Genomic DNA, 6,899 nt, shown 5'->3' with positions numbered 1-6,899 from the left:
TGTAATAATAATCCCAGAACATATAACAAAGATGACAGCAAGTATAACATAAAGAAACTCTTTCAAAGGAGGTAAAAAACGATGGAGAAGATTTCTTCTATTTCAACAAAAATGGGAGTACAACTTCTTACTAGCTTCTTCAACCTAGAAATTAGTAGAAACATATATTAGTAATACGTGAGATGGAAATCCATCATCTCAAACACACAAAGAATAGGAAGAAAGTGGAGAGATTATACCATAAGAGCTTTCAAAAAGATTGAATAAAAAATCTCCACACATGTAAAGTTGAATGAATCAACTACAAAGATTTACTTTCACCCCTTAATTTTGATCCTTGAGCCTTAGAAAAATGCCATAAAAAATAATCCCTATTTCCTTCTTTTTTACTTACTTCCACGATCCATCACTTTCAGTTTTTTCAACCCCCACCCATGAGGAAAAAAATACTACATATATTTGGCCTGTAGAAACACCCCCCACCCCCCTCCAAACAAAAGACTTACATCTTGGGCAAATAACTTAGTCACATTTGGTTTAATAATCTTACAATTTGCTTAATAAAAGTGCAATAGTTAAGATCTGATTTTTTTCAAGGAAAAACTATAAAATGAAGAAACAAGCCTCTATGGTACTATATATACGTACATATTCATGATTGATTGCAATCCTCTTAATATAGAAAATTTCCCTCCTTTCCATCTGGGGAACAAATCCAGAGGAACTATAATGGATTAATACAAGACCCAGATAAATTACCAACTTTTTATGTGCATATATTATGTAAGCAAGTGCCACTCATCGTCATCACACGCTGCAAAACGAGCTGTGTGTTCCCTCCACTAATCACTGGAGAATTAATGAACCCAAACATACATTTTAAAAAGCAAAAAGAGAATCAGAGAGATAAAAGAGTTGCTGGGCAACAATATGTTGTTAAAGGCTTACCTTTTGCATAGATTGAAACATTCTCCAGCATAAAATGTGGAAGAAAAAGCTTTCATTTGCCCTATCTACATATATGATTTATGTTTTGCATGAAAATGAAACCCTGGGGTCCTCAGCAATGTGAAAAAAAATGGGAGGGGACCTTTCTTCTCCCATATGTCATGAGTTCAATGGAGGAAGCACTCAACTTTTTCTCCCTAGAGATACCCATCTCTCAAAACCTGTGCCAAACAGCACCTTTAGTTAAGAGATTATCATTCACCTGTTAAAAAGGAACACAGAGCTGTATGATTACAGTAAGCAAAAGCTTTATTATGTTTCTAGCATTGGAGATCTCATGGCTGGAATCTGCCCCAGGATCAGTAGGCACAACACAAACCTATAGTCAACCTAACCTTTTCATGATTAAAGAGAACGGAAAAAGAAGAAGAAGAAAAGCAAACATTGTTAGAGAGTCCATATCATAATGAAGTCTCTTCAGCCACTGATATTGATCTTTTGAGTAATACTCAATTGGAATGTTTTAGCTCCATTTATGCGTTGTGGGTCAGGGCTAAGGAGAAAGAGAGTGAGCCCCATCCAGAAAATTGCCATCAACAAGATCAACTAATTTAGCAGACAGCCATCAAAAGCTAATGCAGTCAAATATAGATCAGACATTTTATCTGGGTTTCCCACAAGGTTTAAATGCTTTAGGAAACTGGACACCATGTTCACCAAAATAGAGCTGCATTCCCCTGCTTTCCCCCTCCCCCTTTTGGCACAAAGTCCTTTACTTTAAACATGATTTACCCTAGCTCTTTTGTAATAGTTCAGAATGGTATGTTCGGTTGCCTATATTAATTATGAGTCAATCAAGGAATGGACGGCATAGCGGTGAGGCACACATGAAAGTCAAGGTCATCAATTGACCAATATGTGGAATCAAACAGCTACTCTTTAACTACATGAAATTTATAGAGTAATTAATGCTAGCTAGCTACACCCTTGAAAACAAACCATTGGAACAAGACTCTTAGACCGTGGACAGAACTACATGGCATTAACAATGAGTAGAAGTTGAGGAAGGCTCTTACAAGAATTACTCTTATCATTTTCCGATCTTGTACCGGTTCTTTTACGATCATGTTTTCAAATTTGATTTCCGATCTCCCAGTAAGGCAGTAACTCAAACGCTTCACAGCTGTGAACTCATTTTCACATGAAATGGAGATAATTTTCTTCTCCAACTTAAGTGTTGTATCTTCAGCTTCATTTCATGTAAAGGAAAAGTGGAAGAAAGAACACAAGACGACAGAAAAAAAGTAAACAATTAATGGATACTTGGTCATGAAACCGGAGTATACATGAGACTGTTATTACATTAAGAATTAACTTGCACACAGTCCTTACATTAATTCTCGGATCTGACTGTTACATCAACACTACAATTCACTCCTATCTAGCCCTTATTGGCAACATATTACTAGAACACTCATGAAAATTAATAATACAACGAGAAAATGATGATAATGGACATCTGCATCATTGCAGACCAATTAATTAGAAGTATAAAAATGTTAAAACAAAACAAAACAAAATAAATAAAATAAAAATAACCGATCGGACCAGGAAAGCTTGATTCCCCTTGCATGGAAGATCTCCATGCCGTGATTCTTCCCTTGGAATTAAGTCAACCCATCTGGGTTCATGCAGCTACAAAAGCCACCCACCTCATGAAAATGAGACAGAAGCCTACACTGCCCCTTCTGGAGGAAAATATTAGGGATGGGTATCCGCGAATCGCCAGAAAGTTGAGAGCAGCACCATGGTGGCAGAAGAAGAGAAGCTGCAGTACTATATCCCAACATGTCTCAGGAGATAGCTTGAGTCTTGCTTGAGTGAAGGGAGGAGAGGAAAATGGACATATATATACTATAAAACGAATGTAGAAGTATGAGAGAAGTGGTAGTACAAATAGGGGGAATTAGCTTTACTTAGGCAAGGCAACTCACAGTGTGACATTGAGGAGGTCGCACGCATTCTGTAGAAACCCTAATCTTATATTCCCGCATGCACGTTTCTCTTTAATGAACAGTGTCAGCACGTTTCCACAGGAAAAAGGGAAGGGAAAAGAATTCAAAGAAAGAGATAGACATGGAGGAGCAAACTGTATCCAAGTGTTTAGGGTTTATCTTTTGAAGAGCAAAGCCCAAAGGCATGGTGTCCTAAAGCTGGGGCTCTTTTTAAAGCATTACCCTCCACAAGGAGGTCGACTTTACAAATGGCATATGTTTGAATTTTTGGCTTCTTTTGGTCGGTTGTGTGAAAAAGATTGCAAATATTTTGTACTGCTTTTGCATATATGCTGGTAGCCTGTGGGTGGTGGGGCTTGTTTTCCCACTTTGGACCTCTCTCATGGTTTTAGGGTACCCCTCATGGCCAGCTACCCTACGTATCCATATGTGGGGCTTGTTTGTAAAGTTGGGAATTCCATGGCTTGGCCATTTTCACCTCTCTTTCTCTCTTCTTGTGTACATATAATGTGAAAGAGGTAGGATGTTGAGCATGCTCTCGGCGGTCTAAAAGTCAATTATCTTTATCTTATGCCTGTGATTTCATAATTGTATGTTTACCACTACCACATTATTATATTAAACTTGATTCGCTATAATTGGGCAATGTCAACAAAGTACAGTTGAATTTTATCACAATAGGATGAACCCCTTTGAATTGAGAAAAAGTTATGTGTCTTTTTTCATGAGTAGAATTTCTAGACTTCTAGTGAAAAATAACAACACCAAGAACAAAATTTACATTTGGATGGTTCAAATCGAAAAACTTAATCCAAATCCAGTTCAATTTTGGTTTGATTGGTAATTCATTTGTAACCAAATTTGTTAAAGCTAACTTTGATTTGAGCGAGGTATATTTTGAATCATTAATCAAATCTTAATAACCTCAAATTTCAAAATTTTAAAAGGGTACTGGAAAATCATTTCTTAATCATGTGGAAATCCCTGAGTACGACCAAAATTAGGTGAAGGGAAAAAGTGATTTGTCTATTTGTCTTGAAAAGCGTAACTCCTTGATCTTTCAATTGGCCCAACCCCTTTTCAGTTTCCACGAAGAGGACCATTTCTAGTTTCTTTCAATCAAACGGTCAGTGTGGTCGCTCACCAGTGGAGGACCAGCGGTATTCGTTGCGTGAGGTTTACTGAAGTGCTGCCCAAGTAGAAACCAACACGTGGCCGTGGAAAATGGGCAGCTGCATGGCACGCTGGTTTCCAGAAAGGAGTCGGCAACTTTTTGGACCAAGGAGCTTGGCGTGGAAGACAATTCTGGTGGGCCTGGACCGGCCCAGTGGGTTCAACTGTTTGAAAGCTGACTAGGAAACTGTGACACCAGTTTGGCCTAAACTAAAGAGAGAGAGGAGGACTTTTTGGGTATTCAGGGTAAGATCCTGAGGCGCCTCAAGTCAACAAATGGAAATTCAAACGTTTCTTGTAAGGTATTTGCTTTGAATGGTTAATCAATCACCTCCTTTGATGGTTTGGTTTCAAACCATTTTTGAATTTATAATATTTATTTATTTTTCATTTTTGATATTACCAAATTAAATAAGGGATAAATATAAATGTATTAATAATTAAAATTTCTTAAATAAATAATATTTAAATGTGAAAATAGAAGGAAATGGTATTATTTAACTTTATCTACATATTAAAAGTTATAGAAAATATCATCTTATAATTTCAAAAAATATCACTTTATTTTACTTATATTATTTTCATATTTATTATTGTAATTTTTTTAAAACATCTTATTTTTTATATTGTTTTACAATTTTTAATCGGACATGAATCTATCAAATCTAGTACAAGGGCCTTGGAATCCATAGTGTCTACACCTAGCCATTAGTTTGCTTGGTGTTGAATTACCTCTTAAATGCACCAAAATTTTCTTTTACCTTTCTAGGATTGTTCATTGTTAAACCCATAAAAAGTTCATTAAAGGCCACCCACAAGGTTGAGGGTTAAAAAGAAACGATTCAGGAAAAGTATGTTTTCGTATACTCATGAAAAAAACCCCTAAATAAAAATTCAAATTTATAAAATATAAATTTTAAGTAATTATCGATAAATAATTAGTATTTTAATGATATAAAAATTACTTTTGATCATCTTAAATACTTTTTTTTATAAATAAATACATAAAACTTGAATTATTTTTTTAAAAAAAAATTATTTTGTAATTATTTTTAGATAAGCGTATGTAGGCATACTTTTTCAAACAATACGTCCCTAATATAGATAAAGTCAACTTTTTGCTCATTTTTTATTTTTAATGTTTATGTAAAAATAATATAATACAATAATGGTTAATCATCTTTTATTAAGAAAAAAAAACAAAGTCAAGGTAAATATATTATTTAATTATTGAATTGTTTCAAAATTTTCATATGTTATAATTTAAAAAATTCAATTTTTTATTAGGAAAAAATTGAGGGAAATAAAATATTTCATTTTTTCGGTTATTTAAATTTTTTTTATATATTTTCATTTTTTTTAGTGTGATAGTTTTAGTTTTCAAGGAAAATTTTTAAATAAAAAAAAATCAAGAATTTTTTTTAAGGAAATAGTTTTTTGAAGAAACAAATTTTAAGGATGATCATTTGTAAGAAAATCGTTTGTTCAAAGAATGATCTCGGCCTTTTACTTGCATAATTTCCTCTTTAAAAAAGTTTGTTTGTTTGACTTTATAATCACCGTACAATTATCAAAAACCCTGTGAAAGGCTGGTAGAAACCCATCAAGTAGTCACTCCAATTTTATAGGTTGGCTCTTTCACAACACAGTACAAAAAAAAATAAAAAAACTCGAGTGCACATACACACGAACATTTATTCGCGTCAACAAGCAAGGCTTTTTTACTTCCATAGTTTCCTCCCATAGAGAAATTGTTCATTCAAACACGATTTTGGCCTTCTACAAAGAAAATCATTTGTTTCAAAAACTATTTTTGATCACTTTTTCACCTGTCACTTCAACAATGTGCTTTTATAGTTTTTCACTTCACTTTCATTTTTTTTAATTCTTTTTTAAGAATTTTTTAAAATTATATCTTGAAGAGACGATTTGGCTTTATTTTTTAGTTTAAAGAAACCATCTATTAAAAAAATGATTTTGTTTGAATTTTTTTTAAAGAATTTTCAAAAATCATCTCTTCAGAAAATGATTTTTAATTATTTTTTTTAAATAGGTTACGTGACAACTCTCATTTCCTAGTTGACAAAAACTATGTTTTAATACCATCGTGGATTATCAAAAACCCTGTAAAAGGCTAGTGGAAGTCCATCAAGCTATCACTTCAATTTTATAAGTTGGTTCTTTCACTACACAAAGGAAAAAAAAAAAAGATAAGAATCGACCGCTCATACATGAGAACATTTATTCTCACACACCAACAAGCAAATACCTTTTGTGGTTGCTTAAAGAAAAAGTGTAAAGTTGGCAAAGTACCTAATTGATTCTAAAACCGACATATTGGTCCATTGATTCAATGGTTCAACTGTCGGTTAGCTCAATGTAATAGGTCTTTCAAGTCAAAATGTGAACCAAACTGGGTGATTCGATCTAGTATTTAAAACATTGGTAAAAAACCCTTATATCTTCTCTTGGTTGTCTGCTTCTTGGAGCATCACCTTAATACTAGTAAGTTTCTTAGACCACTATAAGGGCTTAAGTCACCTTACATAGACTTGATACAAAATCCATTATCTAATAGTTAGGATTGGTCAATGATCTTAATTAGAGTTTAAGACTAGTACAATTATAAATATATTGAACTAATTTTAACAAAATTTTGATGGGTGTTAAATGAAATGAAGAATTATTGATGTTAAGTAAAAACTTACTTGAAAAAGAATTTTGAGCTTTTTGCATGATTCACCTATATTTCTCATGACTCCT

At 33.5% G+C, this 6,899-nt stretch overlaps 1 long non-coding RNA gene across 1 annotated transcript; it reads right to left on the bottom strand.

Annotated features, from left to right (window-relative positions):
* Nucleotides 1-2,253: 2,253 nt before the first annotated feature.
* LOC104882275 (uncharacterized) lies at nt 2,254-3,159 on the bottom strand. The gene is made up of 2 exons (XR_787988.3): nt 2,943-3,159; nt 2,254-2,862 (listed from the first exon to the last, which is right to left on the bottom strand). It is a non-coding gene; the product is annotated as an uncharacterized LOC104882275 (long non-coding RNA).
* Nucleotides 3,160-6,899: the final 3,740 nt, after the last annotated feature.

The sequence above is a fragment of the Vitis vinifera genome, chromosome 17, assembly GCF_030704535.1.
Source record: "Vitis vinifera cultivar Pinot Noir 40024 chromosome 17, ASM3070453v1".
Taxonomy (NCBI): Eukaryota; Viridiplantae; Streptophyta; class Magnoliopsida; order Vitales; family Vitaceae; genus Vitis; species Vitis vinifera.
Note: the sequence above shows the minus strand (reverse complement) of the source record. Positions and strands in the feature narration are given on the sequence as shown.